Source organism: Astatotilapia calliptera, chromosome 3 (genome assembly GCF_964374335.1).
Source record: "Astatotilapia calliptera chromosome 3, fAstCal68.1, whole genome shotgun sequence".
NCBI lineage: Eukaryota > Metazoa > Chordata > Actinopteri > Cichliformes > Cichlidae > Astatotilapia > Astatotilapia calliptera.
Window position 1 is genome coordinate 2,204,816 of NC_137424.1, and position 23,751 is coordinate 2,228,566.

The 23,751-nt window shown below is 43.3% G+C and overlaps 1 long non-coding RNA gene across 1 annotated transcript in view; it reads left to right on the forward strand.

The window, feature by feature from the left end:
* The first annotated feature begins 9,014 nt into the window (after nucleotides 1-9,014).
* LOC145424019 (uncharacterized) overlaps nucleotides 9,015-23,751 on the forward strand; it is a 103,869-nt gene continuing 89,132 nt past the window's right edge. Inside the window, exon 1 of the long non-coding RNA XR_013904974.1 lies at nucleotides 9,015-11,777. This is a non-coding gene — a long non-coding RNA (uncharacterized LOC145424019). The remainder of the gene's footprint in view (nucleotides 11,778-23,751) is intronic.

A 23,751-nucleotide genomic window follows, 5' to 3' on the forward strand; every position in this document is an offset into this window, starting at 1 on the left:
TGTGCCACAGTTTCTGGATGATCCCCACAGAAAGTTCAATTAGCATTTATGTCTCTTTTAAATGTCACCATATAGTGACTGGCTGGGTCACATTTATGAAGAATTTTATATGAGATTTCCTTCACCTTGTTCACAATTAGATATTTATGGGATCATCCAGACTGTCTTCCAGGTGATATCTGGAACATGTCGGTTCCAGTAAGATATTCTATATATGGGAGAGAGACGATATCTTCTTGGAATAAACTACGTATTCTCTTATTGCTGTTAGCAAGTTCCTGTGAAAAGCAGATTTTTCCCACTGCTGACTCAGCTGGATCAGGGAGAGTGACTGAGGCAGATATTGAGCTGTCAGTGTTTTTATATAACATTAAAGTCCCTGAGGGTATGGCACCAAGCACCATTGAGAATTCCCCAACACTGACGGGAAAATTATATAGTGTAAGGAATTCATTGTAAGTAAGTAGTGCTCCCTCGTTAAATTTTAAAACTTAGTAGCGGCCGCCATTGTTGGCAGCTGAAATTTGGCTGGGCCGCGCTATGAATTCTGGGATATGGTGGGCCACGAAGGACACACCCGACCCATCCTTCAAACTCGGGGGAATGAAGGACACATTTGAAGGAGTCGAGGAATCGGGACAGCCTTCGTCGCCTGGCTGTGACGTCATCGGCCTTCAAATGCGGCCTCCGGAGGATGCAGCCGACGTTTTGGGACACAGCTTGTGTGTCTTTGTTGGTCATGTGACCTCCCAGGGACTACACATGGAAACGAGCAGTTTAGCTCAAATCTGGCAGGTTTCCATCGTCTGTTTTTGTCCTGATGTCCATGAACATGAACACTGTCCCTGTCAAACACGTCCAGATAATCTGATCCAGTGTTGTTCTTCTTCTGTGGTGTTTGTGATGGAGCAGCAGCTGCTGATCCTGATGTCCTCCACCAAGGGGGCAGCAAATTCAGCTGACTGTCATCATTTATTAAAAAGATGTAACAATGTGACATAATGCAATATAATAGTGTCAGTTACACATTGTGGGTTGCACTGTGGCCAGAATGGACATTACCTCCTGCCTAATGGAAGCTGTCAGCCATCCTGCAACCATGAATTAGATAAGCAGAAGTGAAGGGATTGTTAACAACAATTTAATAATAAAATGTAATGTGATAGTTGCACTTTATTAGCTCCCCACAATCGTATGAATAATAACCATGAATGCACTGCATGCTCATAGCAAGTTCTTTAGGTTTAAAGTGAGATCCTGCTTTAAAGGGCGCTTCATCTGCTGGGAATGACATGTTTCTTCTAGTATGTAAGGCTCAGCCCATCTTACTGGGACTTACTTTTGTAGATCCACATGCTCTAAACCTGGTGCTCCATGATTGGTGCAGAAGCTTTAAGCTACTATTAACAAATAATGACCATGGACTTAGTTGTTACTACAATAACTTATCATTGAGCAACTTTTAATTTTACTTGTAAAACTATGCAAGTAGAATTGAATGGGGCACAGTGAGCTGAGCACAGGCCCACTCTGTGACACTCAGAGGTTTGTGGATATCATACTGAGAGTATTGGACACAGTGCAGCCAGCTTGCAGCCACTTTCCCACCACTTTAGCACAATGTTTACATGAGACTCAGCCACACTAATGTTCCTGGGCAGACATGTGGTGCAGCATGGCTGATGGCACTGTACCTGCAGCTGTCATGGACAAGAACCACTCAATACCTCACCCAAGCCAAGCCTGTGCTGATGTTGTGATCTGAGACCGAGACACTAACCCAGGATCATGATATGATGTTGTGAGAGTTTCACTAAGAATTAGCTCTGATTACAAGATTTCAATCTATCGTAACTCTAATTTGTATTTACTTCAGTTTGTTCATCTTGGAGCTGTGTGCAGCTGAGGACAGTCTTATTATTACCAGGTGAGGATATGTAACAGCCACAGTCTGTAGAGATGATGTCACCATGGAGTGGTGATGTCACTGGAGCTGCCAATATGTGCTCCAGCCAAAGCTACACCAGAGGGTTGTGCTGTGTAACAGGTTGGTGCAGGTGGTGTTATCTACATTTGAACATTAGGCAACAGTCTCATGAAGACACTTTCTATTGTTCACTAAAGACCAACAATAACAGAGACAAAGGGAGAGCAGCAGAACTAGTGCTAACAATTAGCACTGCTAGCCTGCCCACCAACACCAGCTAATGTTCTAAAAACGATGATCAATGATTTTGCTGTAACGGCTCCAGCTGTCTGTGTCAGGGACACGTTGGAGATGAAGTGAGTGATCCAGTGACAAAGGTTTGGAAAGCTGCAGTCAGCTGAGACTAAAGGAGTCACCTGACCGAGAGACCAAATGTTTCACTGAGAACGTCCAGATGAACAGAATCAACCTTTGGGATAATCTGTTCCACACATCCATGTTTCACTTACTGCATTATATTTCCTCATTGCTGTGCACACAGGCCTGTGGCTTATAACCAACTCCAAGTTCAGACTCAGAGGCTGCTGAAGCTGTTTTCTGGAACAGAGACGTGTTGGATATAAAAGCAACTCTTCTTTATGTGTCAGCACTGAGGAAAGGAGCAGCTTCGTTTCTAAGTGTATGAAGGACTGTAGCAGTGTGTGTGTGAGCTTTATTTCACAGACAGAACCATGTCAAAAACACAACTTCAGGTAAAAACAATACAAAATCAAAGAGTCTGATCAGAAGGATTAAACAGAGGAGTGTGGGACTGTTTTTAACAGACAGCAGGTTAAGCCAGGCTGGAGGAGTAAACTGAGCCTCGGTGTGAGCAGCAGTGTGTTTGACAGGAAGCTGAGATAAACAGTCTGGAGCCCATTTAGTGCTTCATATGAAAGTGTGAGGATTTGAAAGCAAATCTAAAATCAAGCAGGAGTCAGTGTGAGAATGATTTGTGCTTTTCCTCAGTCAGATGCTGGGAGTTTCAGTTCATCCATGTTCAGCGTGCTGTGCTTTGTGTAACAGGAGAATATGACAGTATAAATCAAGTCTTCATGTCACTGAAAGCCTCCACAGTCTGCTATGGAGGTGCATCAGTTTGGATTTACAAGAAGAACATTTCTTAAACCTGCCACAAGATGGCGCTCCAACAGAAGGGATGTCCACAGTGTAACACAGACACACACATACTGTGTGAATGTGTGAGTGAATGGGCTTTCAACACAAGGCTTCTGCTGCTACCTTTAATGACATAATTAGCTAACAAGAACAAACTGTTAATTACCACCAAAGAACGGCTCCAGATTTTAGCTGCTGACCATTTTGTGAAACGTTGATTACATCAGCTTATTGTTGATTTTTCAACCTTAATATCAGCTGCTTTAAAGGAGCCTGGTTCTCTGGCAGTAACACTTTTCTTCACTAGATGCAGTGCAGGCACAGTCTGTGTTTCTAAACTACACACTAATGTTCATTGTTGTGCAGCTAAATCCTCCCTCTGGATGGGAAGAATCCCTGTCAGGCTTCAAACACCTGGCTTGGTGTTCTGGAGCTAATGTGTCACCTGTGAGGACTCTGAGATGAACACACAGCAGACACTTCAGTTCTCCGTCTGTGTGTCCTCAGTTTCCCAGCATGCCTTGGCTGTGGTGGTGGAGGTGAATGAGGGGGAACATGCTGCTCTGTCAGCACTCAGGTTTCATACCTGGTGATCTCAGAGGACAAAGCGGCGTTACAGCAGCGCACGTTGATGAGACCTGATGCTCTGAACAGTTCAGACTTCAGCCTCACTCTGAGAAAACAAACGACTGACTGTCAGCAGCAACTACACCTGCTCCATCAGTGACGGAGAGAAGAACTGAGACTGAGAGACATACAGCTGCAGGTCAAAGGTCAGAAACGCCCGCTCTTTGTACGGGTCAGGAGTTAGTACTGCAGAGGTCAGAGGTCAGCTTGCTGACAAACCATTTGAAACAGTTTGGAGCTAAAAGCACAACAGCAGAGGAAAGAAGAGACACTGCAGAGATGATGCAAAATATTGTGTTTTGTTCTCAGCTGTCAAAAAGTGTAACACACGTGTTCCAGCACAGCCTTTGTGTACTTTCACTTCTCCATACTGTCCATTGGAAATCCTGTTTGTTCCTTTTTGATTTCAGTCCATGTGTCCAAAGCAAACTTCTGTCCCACACTTTCTCTGCTGACTCTTCACCGATGCTCAGATGATCTCAGATGATTTCACCAGAACTCATCAAAATTCGGGCTCCACAGAAACCCAGACGTCACTAAACAAGCGTAACAAGCAAAGTGAAAACTGGTCGTTCAGCTTTATTGACCAAAGATAAGCTCACATGTCACCTCATGACACAGACACTTATTTCCACAGCATGCACGAGGACTGACAATAAGTGTCTATAAAGCCACTTCTATCTGCCACACCTGTGCTTCTGTCATGGTTGCTCTCCTCTCACTCTGTCATTTATCCACAGTCTGCCTCCCTCTGCTCCGTCAGCTGACGTCCTCTCTACACCACCTGCTGTGTTTTATCCTGCAAAAACACATTTAAGAAGCGTTGCACCGAGTAACGGGAGGAACTGCTATAAAATCCATTTAAAGGAGGTGGTGCTGAGTGCTGTGACTGGGGTCCCACCACTGACATCACGGGTGGAGGACATGTTGGAAAACTGCTACAAAGTGCTGTGCAGCCAGCAGAGCTTACAGTCTGTCCTGTGTGTCATACAGGCTCTCACACTTAGTGTTTCTGTGACACATTGAAGAGAAGTTTGTGTTGTTCACAGTTGTGCTTGTACTGAGTGACAGCTGACATGACCTAACAGGAATAATGTGTCTGTGCTGAATGAGAAGTAACACACAATGAAGTCTTGATGCATCTCAATCATCCAGGAAAGTGAGTCTGTTGCTTCTGTTCATCTGGACGCAGCGTTTTGTGGGAGAAACGTGTCGTCATCATCAGGTGACGTCTTCAGTCTCAGCTGCAGGTTTCAGTCTTACAAACAGGACATTTGCATAAAGACTGAAAGCAGCTGCAGGAACGATGGGCTGGGAGCTCCGTTCCTTCATCTTAATTATGCAGATTCTCAGGACCATTGATCAACAACCACTGATCCATGTCCATGAGTCCCATTCACAGAGATGTGGGAATGGCTGCAGTCACAGCATGTAAGATGGAAATAAATGAGAAGTATTTAGCTGAAGTGGATTTGATTTATGTTACTTCTTTTTTAACTTGTAGTTCTACATTGGAAGATTATTGTGATATTGAAATATAAAAATACATTTATATTCTATTATTTTCTCAAAATAAGCGTCACACTCGTGGAAGCCGGTGTAGCCGCCGAAACGCCTGCATTTATGGAGACTTTCAGCCCCAGGTAGGCCAGTTATGGATCTTGGGATCCACATTATGTCAGCAGCTGTTCTCCACGGTGAACTGTGTTCAAACAAACACGCTCACGCCTCACAGACGACAGCTTACAGTCTGTAGAGATAAAGTGACTTCGTACAGCCCCGTCTTCAGTCTTGTGGAGATGATCTCGATGCTTTGGTGGATGTTACTAGCTCCTGTGCAGTATTTTGTAAAGACATGATTATACCCCGTAAGCGCGTTAAAATTTACGCTAACAATAAGCCATGGCTCACTAAAAGTGTCAAATCCTGTTTAAGGAAAAAGAGACAGGCCTTTAAAGAGGGGCTGTTACCGATTTTCAGACAGCTACCAAGGAAATGAAAATCGAGATGTTGAAAGCAAAACAGACAAAAACCTTCTTGAAAGCAAATTTGCTGCAAAAACTTTTGGGTCTGCCTGGACTTGTATGAAAACCATAGCAGGGTTTCAAAATCCCCAGAGCAGCAGTCAGGTCATTTTAGATGTTTTAATTCAGACAGAGATTTTCAAATGCTTTAAACATGTTTTATGCTCGTTTTAGTTCTTCTGATTTCAGCGAGGATATTTGGGAAGTGAAACAGAAACTGAGAGATACTCAGCACTTTATCATTGAACTCAGCGATGTTAAAAAGGCCTTTCATACAGTCAATGTGAACAAGAGCCAGGTCCTGATAATATTAGTGGCCGCCTAATTAAATCTTGTGCTGATGAACTCAGGCCTATATTTCAGGTTATTTTTAACAAATCCTTGCAAACACAACATGTGCCCTCTCTTTGCAAAGAAGCAGTCGTGGTTCCTGTCCCTAAATCTAAACGACTTCAGGCCTGTTGCCTCACTTCAGTTGTCATGAAAGTCTTTGAAAAAATCCTCAGAAATGTGATTATGAAGAGACTGAAGGTCAGCTGGATCCAATGCAGTTTGCATACAGGCCCAACAGAGGAGTGGAGGACGCACTTTTGACTTTACTAAATCTGATTCTTAAACATGTAGAGAGTAAAGGGACTTTTGCAAGACTTCTTTTCATTGATTTTTCTTCGGCTTTTAATACAACACAGCCCCATATTTTAATTAAAAGACTTTTAGAACAGTTTGAAATCAGGAAAAACCTGCTGGGCTGGATTTTAGATTTTCTAACTGACAGGTCACAAAGAGTGAGAATAAATGGGGTTCTGTCTGACCCAGTGTTCTCCTCCACAGGTTCTCCTCAAGGCTGCGTCCTATCGCCCTTATTATTCACTCTCTATACAAACATGTGTCAGGGCAGACATGAAAACAGGGTCATTATTAAATATGCAGATGACTCTGTTATTGTCAGCTTACTGAAAGAGGGTGAAACTAACCACGGCCCAGTCATTGATGACTTTGTTCAGTGGTGGGAGGAGTCTTATCTCCAGCTGAACATATCTAAAACAAAAGACATGGTTGTTGATTTTAGGAAACAACAAAATGGGCACGGAGTCACTTTAATTAAAGGTCAGAAAATAGAGCAAGTACAATCATATAAATATCTTGGGACCATAATCAATGAAAAACTGAACTTTGATCAAAATTGCAAATCAGTTTGTAAAAAGGGTCACCAGCACCTTTATTGCCTTAGGAAACTTGTTCATTTCCACATTGACCAAAAAATTTTAACTTTGTTTTATCGTTCTTTCATTGAGTCTGTTTTATCCTTTTGTTTGGTGGCATGGTTCGGTCAGACCTCTGTCACAGAGAAAAACTCTCTGAATCAGATAGTGAGATGGTCCAGTCGTCTGATAGCTGAGCCACAGTCTTGTTTAGCCTCCCTGTACTCTGAGCAGGTACAGAGGATGGCTTTATCAATCCTTAAAAATGGTTCCCATCCTCTAAGGGGTGAATTTCAGCTTCTTCCCTCAGGACGGAGGTTTCTATTTCTGAGATGCAGGACAAAGCGTTATAAAAACAGCTTTGTCCCCGTTGCTGTCACTGAATTAAATAAGAACTGTTTTTGATTCGAAATATTAAAGTATGTGTCACAGTGAGCTTTATATATTTACTAGGTATGTGTGTTTTTAAAGGGATGTCAAATGCTGCCATTTGTCTGTAAAGCAAATTTACCTTGCCTTTGGGTATAAATAAAGTTACCTTACCTGCAGACGCTGTGCGCAGAGGTTCAGGAGCAGAAGTCCCGTTGTAAACATATCACGGCAGACCCGACGATGTTTGCATGAACGCGCTTTTTTTAAAAGTCAGGTCAAGGCTCCAAAAGCCCAAAGGCGATATAACAGTTTGTGTTTGCTACATGGATCATTGGAGTTCAGCTTTCCTTTGTTATATTTCTTTAAGAGCTCAAAATGTGTTCATTACATAAATCAAATGTAATTTTCTCTGTAGCACTTCATGGATTTCATAAGCAACACACTGTAGTTGTTCACACAAAGCATAAAGGTAAAAACAATATACACAGTGTTATCTTCATTTTAGATGTCACAAAGTATTTGCGGCTCCCAGTGTTTTCCCGAACCCTGACCCTTTGCGTGGAAACCGGGTCCAAAAGGCTCTTTGGGTGTTAAAGGTTGCTGACCCCTGCACTAGGCCCAACTGACACATATATTTGATTCCAAATACAAAAAATAATGTGTAACCTGCTGGAAGAATGTAGGAGGTTGAGACAGGATCTCAACACTTGGTGTCTGCAACAAAAGACAACAATATGTGGGCCGATCGTGGCTCAAGAGTTGGCAGCTCGTCTTGTAATCGGAAGGTTGCCGGTTCGAGCCCCGGCTTGGACCGTCTCGGTCGTTGTGTCCTTGGGCAAAAAAGCACTTTGGGGTCCTTAGGGACGAGTAAAGCGCTCTACAAATACAGGCCATGTAATGGCAGAAACATTCTCTAGTGTAAATCCTGACTAGTTCATTAACTACAGATCAGTTTCAGTGAACATTATTCACAGAGGGATCTGAGTTCCTTATACCAGACTCTACAGAAACTGTAACACTGTACAGCTCTGCGACTCAACAATATGACAACAATGTAACACACACTAGAATCATCAAATAAAGCCCCACTAACCACTAGAACTAGAACTAACTAACTAGCACTGGACACTTGCATATTAGAGATTTCTACCACCATAGGAGGCGAGATATCATCCTTGAACCAGAGCATCCAGCCCTCAATTTCGGACATAAAAAGCGACGTGGCCAGGCATGATAACACTTTGACTGAACTGCAGGACTGTGCCTCGAACCACTCTGACACCATCGCCACTCTCCAGGCCACTGTGGAGCGTTTGTCTGCGGAGGTAAAGAAGTTAGATGAGAGATGTGGAGCTCTTGAGGCACTCCAGGAGGAATAATTTAAGAACTGCAGGAATACCAGAAGGCACAGAGGGACCCAAGATGACTGAGTTGGTTCACACCTGTTGGCGGAGGCGCTATCTCTCGAGGAGAAGCCACTCATCGATCGAGCCCTTAGAGTGAATCGCCAGCGTCCCAAACAAAGTCATCTTCCTCGGCCCATCATCTTGAGATTGCACTACTACCACATTGGTGAGGAAATTCTGCTGAAAGCTGCAGAGAACAAGAACCTGATGTATAAGGGTTTTTAAAATAAACATCCTCCCAGATTTCCCTCCCTCGGTTGGAAACGCAGAGCCGCATTTGCAAATATGAGAGGAAGACTACGTGGGATGACCGGCGTCAGGTACAGACTGCTATACCCTGCAAAGCTGTTAGTGACCCATGGTGATGTGAGGAAAAGCTTTACCGATCCCAAAGAGACCGTAGACTACGCGGAGAAGCACCTCTCCCACCCACCTTCAAATGTATTAAAAGCAAGGATATATCTATATGTCTAACGCTGACACAGCACTGTGTTTCTTCTTTTCCCTTTATATTCCATGTAAAGGTGAATATGGAGCGTTTATGGAGCTCGTTTATTGACCAGCTGTCAGTTAGAAGGTAAGAGTTACTAGGTTAACAGAGGTTAGCAGTAACAGTACGGGGAAGTATATTGTGTTGTTCTTTTGTTGGTTTTTATTTTATCCTACTTTACTTTGTTATTTTGATTTTACCTGTTGTGAGTGCTTCCCGTAATTCTCCTTTTTCTTGCGCCGCTGCGGCCAGAGTTCACAACATTACATATTTTTGTATCTATAAACAGGAAGCTGACACTCTCCAGACTTTATCAAAGGTGTGAGCGTCACAGCAGAGGCCTTTGTGTCAACGTAGCTGAAGACAAAACACAGAAACACATGAAGGAGATTTTCCTGGCCTGGATTTTATACAAATATTCTGCAGTACATCAAAAATGAAAGAAAACCATTAGTCAACATATGAACATCACCTCTGAAGTTACAGAGCTTTGATTGGAGACACAGCTGAGCGTTTTGCATTTTGCATAATTAATTACATAATTAATTATGTAACCATAATTAAATGGTTACATCATCTTTAAAGTCCCCAGAGATCAGGAAAAGGGCCTGAGGGTGCTGTGTTTGGAGTCTGCTGGTTACAGTGTGCAGGACCTCACAGGCTGCTGCAGCGTTAGCAGAGGGCGGGACATACACAGCTATCATAATCACGTGTGTAAACTCTCGTGGTAGATAGTACGGTCTCATGCTAACCGCTAGCAGCTCAATGTCCTTACAGCATAGCGTCTCTTTGATAGAGAAATGCCCAGAGTTACACCATCTATCGTTCACAAACACAGCCAGACCCCCTCCTCCCTTCTTACCACTCTCCGCTGTTCTGTCATAAGAGGCTCAGCAGCTAAAGCAGCACACCTGGGTCTCCCAGCCTATTAAAAGCAGCCCTTTGCTTCACCTGCTTCACTAAACATTATTATTTTAAGCAGAGTGGTGTGATTTATGTAGGCATTGCTGTGTGACAGGATGACTTTTCTTGCACACCCACCAAATGAGGGCGCACATGCTTCCACGCCCACTGGTGACTGCACACATCCTTTCAAGGAAGCATTTCATTCATCCCTAACAAATGGAACAAAACACTGTGCAGCGTGTTCAGGTTTGAACGTGGCCCTGGCCTCTCTCTGCATCCACCTGGCACATGCAACACACATCCACTCCCTGCTGAACTGCTTGTATTTGATGTGTTGAAGTTTTGGTAAAGTTTGAATAAATTCCACTTTATTTATAGGAACATTTCATCTGTGGACTCCTGCTTCCCCTCTCCTTGAGCCAGTTTGTGACGGGAACATGACATAAGAAAAGTAATTTATCCCTTTTTGATTCTGTGTATCTGGCGCTCATCCAGTGAGTTCACACTTGGCAGAAACAGACTGAATTTGTCTGGAGAACTTTGGCTTCAGCCAAGTTAGATAAACACACTGTGTCTCTGTCAAAACAGCAGTGTAGTTGTGGCACCCCTGTGAGGGAATGAGCACATGAATATTATTTTGTGTAAAACACTCATGTAACGGGACATTTTTCATTGCTATATGTATTTATTTTCAGTTTCTTTAAGAGGATAGAAAATCCATGTAACAGGGATTCATTTTATGTTAGAAAGCAGTGAGGGCGGAACTTTGGTGCTTGCTCCGGGGTTTCGGGGAGCAGTAAGTGGAGCCCACCTTCCGCTGCTTCCTCAGACACGTTCTGGAGGAAAGCAGAGACGCATCGTGTCTTCCTTACTCTGCTCTTCACCTGCTTTTACAGGTCGGTACACGGTGCTCGCACCGAAAATGTTGTTTATTGTCACCATGGTTACCCACGTTAATGTGAATGGGAGAGTTAAGGCGGTCCGCCAAAGTTATTTATATGTAAACACGGGAGAAAACCAGAGGAGTGTCCCGCGCGACCGCACCGCGAGCCCGCTCGTTAGGTGGAGCGCTCGTGAAGCAGAGTCAGTGCGCTCCTATGCTCTGTGCAAACGTGTTGTAATGCTCCAATCAAATCAGTTCTGTGAGATGTGAATGTTAATAGTTCTGTTAAAGTGACTGAGTAGATTAGCTAGTGTAACACAAGCACTCTGAGCAACTCTGTGTAGCTAACAGAGGCATTCATGGGTTGATTCAACAAGCTGTGTTTCATGATGCACTAAATAGTGATTTTGCCAGTAAATTACTGGAGGGAACAAATGTAATGTATTTACCAATGCTGTTATTGAATAGAACTGTTTAGCCAGTAAGACACTGCAGAAGACAATGTGATGTGTTTATTGATATGATAAAAGGATGTAGCTGTTATGGAAAGAAGTGTGAACTTGAGAAACTGAACCAGTTAAAAAGAGTATATTTCACTGATGTTGTGAAATAAGTAAATGTAATTGATGTGAATGAGGAACCAGCTGAACAGTATATTGAAAGCTCATGTTTAGTGTTTTATAGCATTTATTTGTGTGAAATAAATCAGACTCAGACACGTTCTGGAGGAAAGCAGAGACGCATCGTGTCTTCCTTACTCTGCTCTTCACCTGCTTTTACAGGTAACATATTTGTCATCGAGGTCTTCATCCTTGGGACCCGTAACATAGTAACTTCTTCATTGTTATACTTCTATAGTTTTCCCATTTTGTGAGCTGTGGATGTGGAAAGTGTCTCAGTGACACATCCACATGAAAACGGCGTTACCTTCGTTCATTTGCACGTCAAATGAACGAGCTGTTTGGACTTTAACGTCACAGCTGATGCTTCGATACTCGAACTCAAGAGTTCAGCTTCCACTCAGAGGTACAAGTACACACAGCAAAGATAAACGTGTACACAAGGTTGAACCCACAAGTGCACAGCTCCAACCAGAGATGGGCAGTAATCCGATTACTTTTTCCAAGAAACGAGTAAAGTGAGGGATTACTATTGCAAAAAAGGTAATTAGATTACTGTTACTTTCCCGTAAGCACGCTGCGTTACTGCGTTACTAAAACCGCAGCTGTGTGCAGATGAACAATGGATAATCTATCGAGTGTGGAGAGAGTGTGAGCGTGCAGCATTTAAAGCGTGGAAGCACTGACCTTACTTTGAGTTTGACTCTGTAAAAAGTGACAAAAACATTAGCATCCGCTGTTCACTGCGTGGGAAGACAACATGCTCACTCACTATGTGTTAATGGGCACGCTTATTTATAACTTTGATAAAATGTCATAAAAATAATTCCATGCCAGCTCACCATTGGTGATCAGGTAGTTTCTGTTCCAGTTCCAGTCCCATAAATCATGAAGCTTGCTGCCAGAAAAGCTTCAAATCTCCTTTGAAAGCTGTTTGTGGTCTTGATTGTGGGAGCTTCAGTTGTCTGACTCCAGCTGCCACACAGTGCTCACTGATATCATTTGCAAAAACCCCAGTGTGACAATATTTATCAGTGAAGCAGAAATCAGGAAGTGACGACTTTTCTTTGAACATTTGCTAAGGCTAAGCTGTGCTTTCTACCACAGTTGGGAATTTCCTGGTTTACAACAAATTATTGTGTCAACACCGCATAAGATTTCAAACTACAGGAAAATCACTGGAGTTATAAGAGGCAGACAACGACACACACACCACATGCATGCTGTTGCTATTTATTGTGGATTAACCTGTCAAGGGCAAGAACAAAAGAATTCTGCCTCAAATACAGGAAATCATAGCTTTCCTGTATTTCCTCCATTGTTGGCATGCTGGTTAGTGCTGTTGCTCCACAGTAAGAAGGTCCTGGGCTAAATTATCCATGAATGTAAACGGCTGTGTGTTTCTATCTGATAGACTGGTGAGCTGTCCAGGGTGTACCCTGCCTGGTAACCTATCACTTCAGGGTTATTTCCCAGCCCTGCTGCAACCAGGCTAGAGATAGGAGGATGGTAGTTGTTGTAGACCCATTCAATTTCAATTGAAGGATTAAAATGTTCCAGGAGCTCAACTTACTCCATCTGAACATGTTTCAATCGTGTTTTATGAACACAACATGCAGGTTTACTGAATATGAAAAGGTTGTGTTGATTTAACTCAGTCGTTTAAGTTTCTGCCAAAGCAAAACCTTTGTGTGCAACCAGTGTCCACTATTGAATCATGTAAATCCAACATGTTTTTGTCAGTGCAAGAAGGAGTTACGGTGCCTGTATTCCTGCACAATATTGTCCCGGGAGGGAGGAAAACTTTCTGGTGAAGTTTTGGTTGATTTTTGGGTTTTGCTTGACACTAGGTTGATTTTATCAGTGAGGTTTGGATTGTTTTCTTTCTCTAAGAGAGAGAAAGATGGTTTTATGCTTGGACATGTTTGCAATGGGCCCCAGTATTTGTTACTTTATTAGTATTTTATTGGTTGCGTTTGTTTGTGCTTTTGTTACAGTGCACTGAGATAAGAACATCTGAGAGGTGTGATCCACCGGTGGTGATATTTTGGTATTTTGTGAGTTCCCGATTTAACAAATCAGCTCTTTAATCCAGACCTGAGAGGTTGAACTTTAAAGCGCTATAAAATATTCTTACTGGAAACAGTGGCAAAGTGTTTTTCTCCATGATTATAATGGGCTTGGGAGAAATTCACTTATATGTGACATTGATCACATGAGAAGTCCTGAGCCTAAAAGGATTGCAGCGAGTCAATCCAGTCCAAAAACAAGGAGCTCTGTTCCTTTAAAATGATGACGTCATCTTGCTGGTGATGGAGGCTCGAATAGGCTGCGCGTGAGACTCCATTATCAGCAATATCTGGTATGAATGTGTGTGGATGTATGCATGTGACTGGACTGTGATGGACTGACGACTAAAAGTTTAACTGACTTGATACTGAGACAAAAACGGTGCCGACTTTAGGATTAGTGAATGTCCACAACAATTCACCCAGCCTGTAGAAGAAGGGTGGAGGTTTTGTCTTGCTTTGTTGTTGCAGGAGCAGAAGGATGACAGAGACTAAAGGGGGAGGCTGTAGCTTCACATGAGTGTGAGCTGCAGACTGAACCCTTTGGTTGCTAATGTTGAGTCACTGATGTTTGCATTAAGAAAATTGTGTTTTATTAGCCATGTTTTAATTAAGGTATCACATTATATTGTTGGGAATGTTAAATGCTAAAGTGAAGAAAAGCTTTGTTTTCACTCATGACTGAACATGTTATTATTAACCATAGCAGGCCACTGTAAAGAGTCAATTAACTGTTATAGAGGAAAAAAAGGCCAAAAACTCTGTTAATACCTATGAATAACAGGGAATGATAGACTTGTCACATTCAAAATAGAGATATGTAATAATAAACACGGGTCCGTGTCATTTAGGTTCTCCATTGAAATAGTCAATCATTTAGAAAAGTAGAATATATATATATATATATATATATGTCTCAACGCTGTTTCTCAATAATATTAAAAACCTAAAAACTATTGTTGTGGAAGATAGAAGTCACTGTGACAGCCCTCTGACTGTGGAGGATGTTTGTAATCCTATTTCTGCACTTAAGGCCAACAAATCTCCCGGCACAGATGGTTTAACTGCAGAGTTTTATGAATCATTTTCTAATCTCCTGGCTCCGTTCTTACTGCAGCTTTTCATAGGAAGTGTAGAGAATAACATCCTCCCTCCTACTCTTACTCAGGGTCTCATAACACTTATTCCAAAGCCAAACAAAGACTTACTTCTTATTGATAATTGGAGACCCATCTGTCTGCTCAATGATGACTATGAGATTATGGCTTTAGTACTTGCTAACAGAATGAAAGAGTTCTTGGACACAATTATCGATGAGACACAATCAGGCTTTATGAGAAACAGACACCTTTCTAAGAACATGAGACTGGTTTTAGATCTACTTGATTACTCTGATTTGGTATCTGACTATAGCTTCATTCTCTTCCTGGATTTTTAAAAGGCTTTTGATACAATTGAACATCAATTTATTTTCCACTCTTTGGAAAAATTTGACATTTTTCTGTAAAGCTATCAAAACCTTGTACACGAATGGCAATAGCTCAATTAAAATGATTAAGACTCCACCCCGAGATTTGACCTGTTATACAAGGAATCAGCACAGCTGATAAGGAGCTCATCATCAGCCAGCTAGCTGATGACACCACACTCTTCTTGAAGAATGCAAATCAAATCCGTCCAGCCCTTAGTGTTATTAGTGATTTCTCTGAGGCATCTGCTTTATGTCGAAATCTAAAAAAATGTGAATTACTAGCAATTAAAGGCTGCACTGCAAATGCTCTCTGTAACATTTCTGTTAAACAAGAAGTCACATATCCAGGACTGTTAATATCCAAAGACCAAAAGTCAAGATGCTCGTCAAACTTGTCAAACAGTGTTGGGGAATTCTCAGTGGTGCTTGGTGCCATACCCTCAGGGACTTTAATGTTATATAAAAACACTGACAGCTCAATATCTGCCTCAGTCACTCTCCCTGATCCAGCTGAGTCAGCAGTAGGAAAAATCTGCTTTTCACAGGAACTTGGTAACAGCAATAAGAGAATACGTAGTTTATTCCAAGAAGATATCATGTCTCTCCCATATATAGAATATCTTACTGGAAACGACATGTTCCAGATATCACCTGGAAGACAGTCTGGATGATCCCATAAATATCTAATTGTGAACAAGGTGAAGGAAATCTCATATAAAATTCTTCATAAATGTGACCCAGCCAGTCACTATATGGTAACATTTAAAAGAGACATAAATACTAATTGAACTTTCTGTGGGGATCATCCAGAAACTGTGGCACATCTCTTTTGGTTCCTCTACACAGAGATTCTGGAAGAATTTAGCAGTTTTGTTATTGTCCATATTTTAAGGGAGTTTTCTTTACGATGGAAAATGTTTTATTCTTTTTCTTTAAGTTCCCCAGGAAGAATGATAAATGTTTTTTTTTATAAAATATTTGTTAATACTTTTAGCTATTTTATATCCACAAATGTAAGTTTATTAATAAAACACCATATTTCTGCCTTTTTATAAGGATATGAATTGTACATACAATCAATTTCAGACTCAACCAACAAAAAGCCTCTCAGAACAATATTTATATTGTAACAGTTGCTATTGTAATGCAGTGTATCACCACATGGCGGCGCCTCCTGTCTCACGACTGGTGTCACCCCCTTTTTGTTCTTCTTCGCACTCCTCCTGTAATGGATGCTCCCGTGTGTACGCGGACTAGTGTGCTCTTTAGTAATGTGTGGTAGAGGTAGCATTTTTATTTTTGATATTGTAAATAAATGAGTACTTTTTGGAAAGTCAGAAGCTGTTGCTCATTCGCTATCCACCTGCACACTGCGGCTGGCTTCATCTCCACTGCACGTTACAACTGGCGCCCGAACTTTTTCCCCTTGGACTTCAGACGATTTTTGCATCCCGCCGAGGATTCTTCTCTTCTAGCACGTGAACTGTCTCGGAAATCCCCCCAGTTTTGCGGACGCTCGGACGTTTTCTCCAGCCATGGCCGCAGCCTCAGCTCAGGTTGGACCCGACTAATTTCTGGATACCGTGATGTGCCGCTGCTCCGCTTGGGAGAAAGAAAAAGAGAGAAGCTGACTCCGCGACGCGAATGGACTCCGTGGATTTGTTATTTGTTGTTGGTTTCGTCTTCTAAGGATTAATTCTTCTGTGGAGAGCCTGGACATGAACATTTCTGCTGGCTTTTCATTCCCCTTTCCCTCTGCTGAGACTGACTGTAGCACATGTAAGTGATAGCTTGGCCGACTACAACCGTTGGTGCTGGTCTTCGGCTCAGTATAACGAAACGACTTAAAACTAATCCTGCATTGAGCTCTAGTGTTGCAGACATGCTATTGTAATAACATGGTTCTGATCACTCCAGTCTAATTTCAGTTGTTGGGCGAAATTTTATATGTGGTTTTTCTAAATTTAATCTTGAACGCATTTTTGCAGTTTTGTCTTTCTAGTCTGACCTAACTGACTCTTTTACTGCTATATCAATAACTGCGCTGTGCCCTGGAGCGGCTTAATTTTTTTGAAATCGCAATGGCACACTGCCCAGACGACTCTGACTCAGACATGGAACTTACCTCGTTACCTATGTGCCAGATAGTTGAAAATGTGACTCCTAGCCTTAGCCAACAAGTGGTGGAGTTAAGAACTGAGGTGAATAAGCTTAGTGATTGTTTACGTGACTCACTGAACATACAGCAGAGTTTACTAAAGCAGTGGGACCAACTCACAACGGGGAACTCTCCCCCTCCTGCAGTCCCACAGTCTCCTGTTTTCCCAATGGCCACATCGACACCTCATGTTCATGTGATGGACAAAACTGAACCCACCAACAGTACCAATCCGTTCCTGCCCAGCAACCCATTTCAACCTACAAATCCTTTCCTCCCATCTCACTCAGTTGAAGTCAGCAGCACTTCCAGAGTGATTGCGGCAGCTTTACATCACGCAAAGCTGGAGCCTCCTGTGTATGCTGGGGACGGAAAAGTGCAACCTGAGGACTGGTTAAATACAGTTGGCATATACAAAGCCTCATTGAACCTAACTGATGGGCAATTGCTAAATGAACTGCCACACTTTCTTGCAAAAGAGCCCTGGAAATTAGGGGTGCAACGATATTCGTATCGATATTGAACCGTTCGATACAGTGCTTTCGGTTCGGTACGCATATGTATCGAACAATACAATTTTTACAAATTTTTTTTTTTTTTTTTGTGTGTCCCGTTTGGATCTATAGCCATCAGAATTGTTGTCTTGAGGCCAAGAAAGATGCCAAGAGGATTTATTTTAAGTGGATCATCATATTGGTCCATTTGATTGACCTTTATTATAATTATGAATTTATTTTATTTTCAGTTGCAAACGGGACAGACATGACTGTGGGATAGGACAGGGGGAAAGAATGAAAGAAAGAGGGGGAGAGAAAGAAAGAAAACCAAAGGGGAGAAAAAAAAAAGAACAATACAAAATTTGTAATTTATTTTATCAACTTTCCTTCTGACGATGCTGTCTGTGTTGAGCGCTCAGTGAATCTGCATTTGACTACTCCGCCTAGGCTCGAGAGTGCAGCCTAGGCGGAGTAGTCGAACGCAGATTCACTGAGCACTCAACACAGACAGCATGGTCAGAAGGAAGAGCGCAGGGCAAGCTAGCAAGACAGAAGTGGACCTCCCCACCCTCATTCAGATCTGGCGTTTGGAATTATTTTGGTTTTCATGTGACGTATGACCCTGAAGGTAAGCGAGTCATGGACTAAAGTAAAACAGTATGTTGGATGTGCCATGCAATGCTCAATTACATGGGTGGGAGCTAGTGTGTTAGCGCAGTTAGCTCGTTAACGTGTTGGCCGTCTAGCCCCTCTGTATAGGGTAGCTCGTTAACGGAGATTTGCCGTGTTGTGGCGTTAAGGTTATTTCAACGAGATTAACCTGAAAGCACTAGTGGGAACACAACGAATATGACTGCACATTTACACCGACATCATCCTAGTGCAAAGACAAAAACAACAAGCATGCATGCTACAAACTTTAGCCGAGTCATTTAGACAGCTGTTAGCACATGATTCTCCTTATGGAGACCTGATATGTTTAATATGCTGCTGAGAATATAGCCCAGAAGAAGCGGATAGTATAGCTTTTATTTTGGAAAGAGACATTTCTCTGTAATAAACTCTCTTTTCCAAAGATGAGTGATTCCTCAATCAGATACAGGGCTCGCAATATTGCTAGCCCGACGTCCCGGGGCTATCTCTGCCCTGCCTGTCGGGCTATTGTAGGAAGGAAAAATATATGTCAATGCTTTTGCATTCTTTCAGAAATGTAGCTGGGTAATTATGTCATTGGGTGAGCCACTGTCAATATGTGACATATTGAAATCGTGTTTGAATTTGCGCTTGTTTTTTTGCTTTCACTTTGCAATCGCGCGAACTGTGTATAGAGAGCGACAGCACTGATCTGTGAGTGATGATAATTTGTGCACCAATTCCTCTGACATCGTCTTATTAATTGTTAGCTTACTATGCAAACATAACAAGTGAAATCTCCCGCAGCTTAAACATGTGAGAGGTTGATCGCGCAGATAATCACTGAGCGTTATGTGTGTGTGTGTGTGTGTGTAAAAGCAGCAGGATATATATTTTAGTTCTGCTGAGCCAAATAAGACAGGTCAGGGTGAAGAAGTGACAGCCAAAGAAAAGCTTACCACAAAACGGAGAAGTTATGACAAATCAGACTATAAGGCAAAAAGAAAGTGCAGCTTTATGGTTTCATGGACAAAAGAATTTCTGTGGCTGCAATATGACGAGCTAAAAAACAACACGCACAAGGGTTAGGGTTAAATTTAAAAACTGTACTTTTGTGTTAAAATATATATTTATAATTTTAATAAATGACAAATTAAAAAGGCATGAACATTTTTTTTGTATCGAAAAAATATCGAACCGTGACACCAAAGTATCGAACCGAACCGTGAATTTTGTGTATCGTTGCACCCCTACTGGAAATGGTTCAAGGCACTGAGCTCCCACATCACATCATGGGCTCAATTCTGTCAACTGTTTAAGACAGTTTTTCTGCCCTCCGACAACCAAGAACGCATCCTGAGAGGAATTTTGGATCGTGTTCAGGCTCAGGACGAGCCGCTCCCAACCTTTGTCGCCCACATGTTGAGTGAGTTTGACAAACTGAAGAGCCCCCCACCTGAAAAAGACAGAATTGACCTAATTAGTAAACATGCTCTCGAAAAATACAGAGTTGCCCTGTATGGCGCTAATGTCACTTCTGTAATGGACCTGCTGCTACGCGCTCATGAGCTTCACTCAGTGCTTGGACCACAAAGACCACAGCCTGCTTTATGTAGCAAAGACAACTATAAGCCTGAACCTTACTGCTTCAAATGCTCTCAGCCAGGGTTCACTACACGCACCTGCCCAAACTGTAACACCCAACCTCATTTGCCACAACGAGCCTCGAACACCGCTAGGCATGGCCCAGTCCAGCCATTGCCAGCACCTGGCCCCTCTGACCCTGGCCATGAAAAGGGGGAATTAAGCAGCACCACATCCCAGCCACAATACAGGCAGTCGGGAAACTACGGCGGGGGGGAGGACATTTCACAGAGGCCAACCTTCCCCCAGTTACTAACGGAGCCTCACACGCCCGATTCACTACAGGGTGGACACAGTCTTGGACACTTGGAAGACAATTTTTCACAAGTCCACTGGAATACCCCACTAAGAACGAAAGTGAACTTCAATGCTTCATCTGTGGATGCTACCCTCGACACAGGTGCTTCCCTCTCGGCTGTACGAACAGATCTCATTCAAGTAAATGACTCTTACCCTAGAAACACAAGTGAGTGGAATGGTCCTGCACTTAACCTCGCCAATAATGCTCCCTGTATCCCTGTTGGTGTTATTTGGCTCAATATTGGATTCATGAACAAGAACTTTTACCAGCGTTTTGCCATAATACCAGATTTGTCCTCTCCTTTCATTCTGGGAATGGATTTTATGGCAAGAGCTTCTGTTTCTATTCACATTCCCACTAGAACAGTCTACATTGAGGACATCCCCTGCCCACTCGCAGACAATGAAGAGGACCTTCAAAATGATTACTCACATTCACCTGGAACACTGATGTCTTTGGACTTGGTTCGCTCAGACTTAACAGCCAAACTGTCTGAAGCAAGTCTCTCAGAGAACAACAAGGATGCTTTACTAAATCTGCTCAGCAAGTTTAGCTCCTTGTTTGATGGTCAACTTGGTCAAACGGCTCTCACTGAGCACACCATAGACTGGCAATGCAACACCTGTCAATCTCCCACCCTATCGCACGTCACCTGCTAAGAAACGTGTGATTGAAGAACAAGTGCAACAAATGTTGAAGGACAACATCATTGAACTTTCCACAAGCCCTTGGGCAGCTCCTGTAGTCATTGTAAATAGAGCGGCCACGGAACCAAGGTTTTGTGTGGACTTTCGAGGGCTCAATCAAGTTACCCGAAAAGACTCTTATCCCCTGCCTCGTGTAGATGAGTCTTTGGACTTTCTGGCAAGAGGAAAGTTTGTCTCGACATTGGACTTAGCGCGAGGCTATTGGCAGGTTGCTGTAGCAGAGGACTCGAACCCTAAAACTGCCTTCATCTCTCACTGTGGTCTCTTCCAGTTTCGGGTGCTGCCCTTTGGGCTCTGCAACGCACCTGCAACTTTTCAGAGACTCATGAACTGTGTGCTTGCTGGCCTCATTTACAAAACGTGCGCAGTCTACCTGGATGACATTGTTATCGCCTCACCTACCTTTGAACAGCACTTAGTGGATCTTGAGGAGGTGCTGGGCAGACTCCAGGCTGCTGGCTTGTCATTGAAGCTCAAAAAGTGCCAATTCTGCCTCGATGAATTCACCTTTCTCGGGTACCGCATCACATCATCAGGTGTTAAGCCCGATCCGGACAAAGTAAAGGCGGTTAAGGAGTTTGATACCCCAACCTCAGTGAAACACGTCCGTCAGTTCCTTGGCTTGACTGGCTATTATCGACGCTTCATTCAGAATTATGCCCGCCATGCCGAACCTCTTCACGCCATCACCAGAAAGGACAATGCTTTCCACTGGGACGACAGCTGTCGAAGGGCCATGGACACTTTGAAGGATCATGTCACATCAGCCCCGATCCTGTCATTTCCAGACTTCAACCGTCCCTTTTCCATTCACGCCGATGCATGTGACATTGGTCTTGGGGCAGTGTTGATGCAAAAGGATGACAAGGGTCGTGAGTACGTTGTGGCTTTTGCTAGTCGCTCCCTTCACAAAGCTGAACTCCCCTACTGCACTTCAGAGAAGGAGTGCCTCGCTGTGATATGGGCTCTGGAACACTTCCGCCCGTATGTTGAAGGTGTTCATGTTACTATCTTCACTGACCACAACAGTCTCAGGTGGCTCATGTCTCGTCAAAACCCAACGGGCCGACTCGCCCGCTGGTCACTTCGTTTGCAGGACTTTGATTTCACAATAGTGCACAAACCTGGTGCACAGAACAAAGTTCCCGACGCACTGTCACTCAACCCTTTGCCTCTGACCTGTGACAGGCCGACTGATCTTTTACCAGATCATGCTGTTATGGGCAGCCTGGACATTCGTACTCTGCCCCCCGTCATTCTGGCTGACCGTTCACAATTGAGACCGCTGCAGTTAGACGATCATGTCACAGGTCCACTCCTCAGAGACATTGAAGCAGACTCTCTGAACAGCTCGGACAATGCCACCTTGTTACAGTATGTTGTGTATGACTCTCTTTTGTATCACAGAGAACCCAAGTCCACATGTGCTTTGCACCCTTTGAAAGAGCTGAAACTGTTTGCCCCTACTTCCATGAGAGGCACCTTGCTGGACTATTACCATGACCACCCCACAGCAGGTCACTTGGGTGTTTCTAAGACATTGGCTAGACTGCGTTTTAAGTTTTTCTGGCCCAAAATGGCAGCTGATGTGAAACGCTATGTGATTTCATGCTCAGTGTGCCAACTCACCAAGCCAAGTCAGAAAAAAGCAGCCGGTCTTATGGTTCCCATTGTCCCCCAGAAACCCTGGGAGTATGTGGGTGTGGATTTTGTTGGGCCACTTCCCCGCACCCCCACTGGTAATGCTTATTTGATCGTGTTTGTTGACTATTTGACTAAATGGGTTGAAGCCAGTGCTGTCAAAGAAGCTACATCTCAGGTAGCAGCTGGTAAATTCGTCACTGACATTTTTGCTAGGCATGGTACACCCACTTACCTCATTTCTGACAGAGGGTCTCCTTTTATGAGTGAGCTTTTTGAACATGTTGTTTCTGCCTTAGGCTCGGTGCACAGACTCACTACGGCATATCACCCTCAGACAAATGCTACTGAACGCGTCAACCGGACTCTGAAAACTGCAATCCGCGCTTATGTAGGTGATAAGCACACATCATGGGACAAGTTTCTCCCTCAGATTTGCTTTGCTCTGCGCACCGCCCCCCATGACAGTACAGGTATGACTCCTGCCATGATGCTTTATGGTCGTGAGTTAGACACCCCGCTTGACCTTATCACTCAGCCTTCTACAGCAGGTGTTGATGAACCGGGTGTGCCTTACCCTGAGACTCTGAGAGCCTCCCTGCAGGAAGCTCACGACCACGCCAAAGCAGCTTTGGACTATAGCCATGACAGACAAAAACATTACTATGACTTGAGACATCGACATGCCACGTTTCGTGTTGGTGACCTTGTGAGAGTTAAGACGCACCCCAGGTCAGACGCTCAGTCTAACTTTACTGCTAAACTTGCACCACTGTTTCAGGGACCATTGTGTGTATCTCAGAGACTCAGTGATGTTAATTACAGGCTCACTTGGGTGGACTCCGGTGTGGATGCAGGTGTTTATCATGTTGTGAACATGCAACCGTTCCATACCTAGGACTCTCTCACTTCCAAAGAACATTCTGTTTCATTGCCTGCTGAGAGAGAGACCGCAGAGGGTCTGAACTCTGACTCTCAGGCCCACCCTGGCCCCCCTGCAGACACTGACATTGAC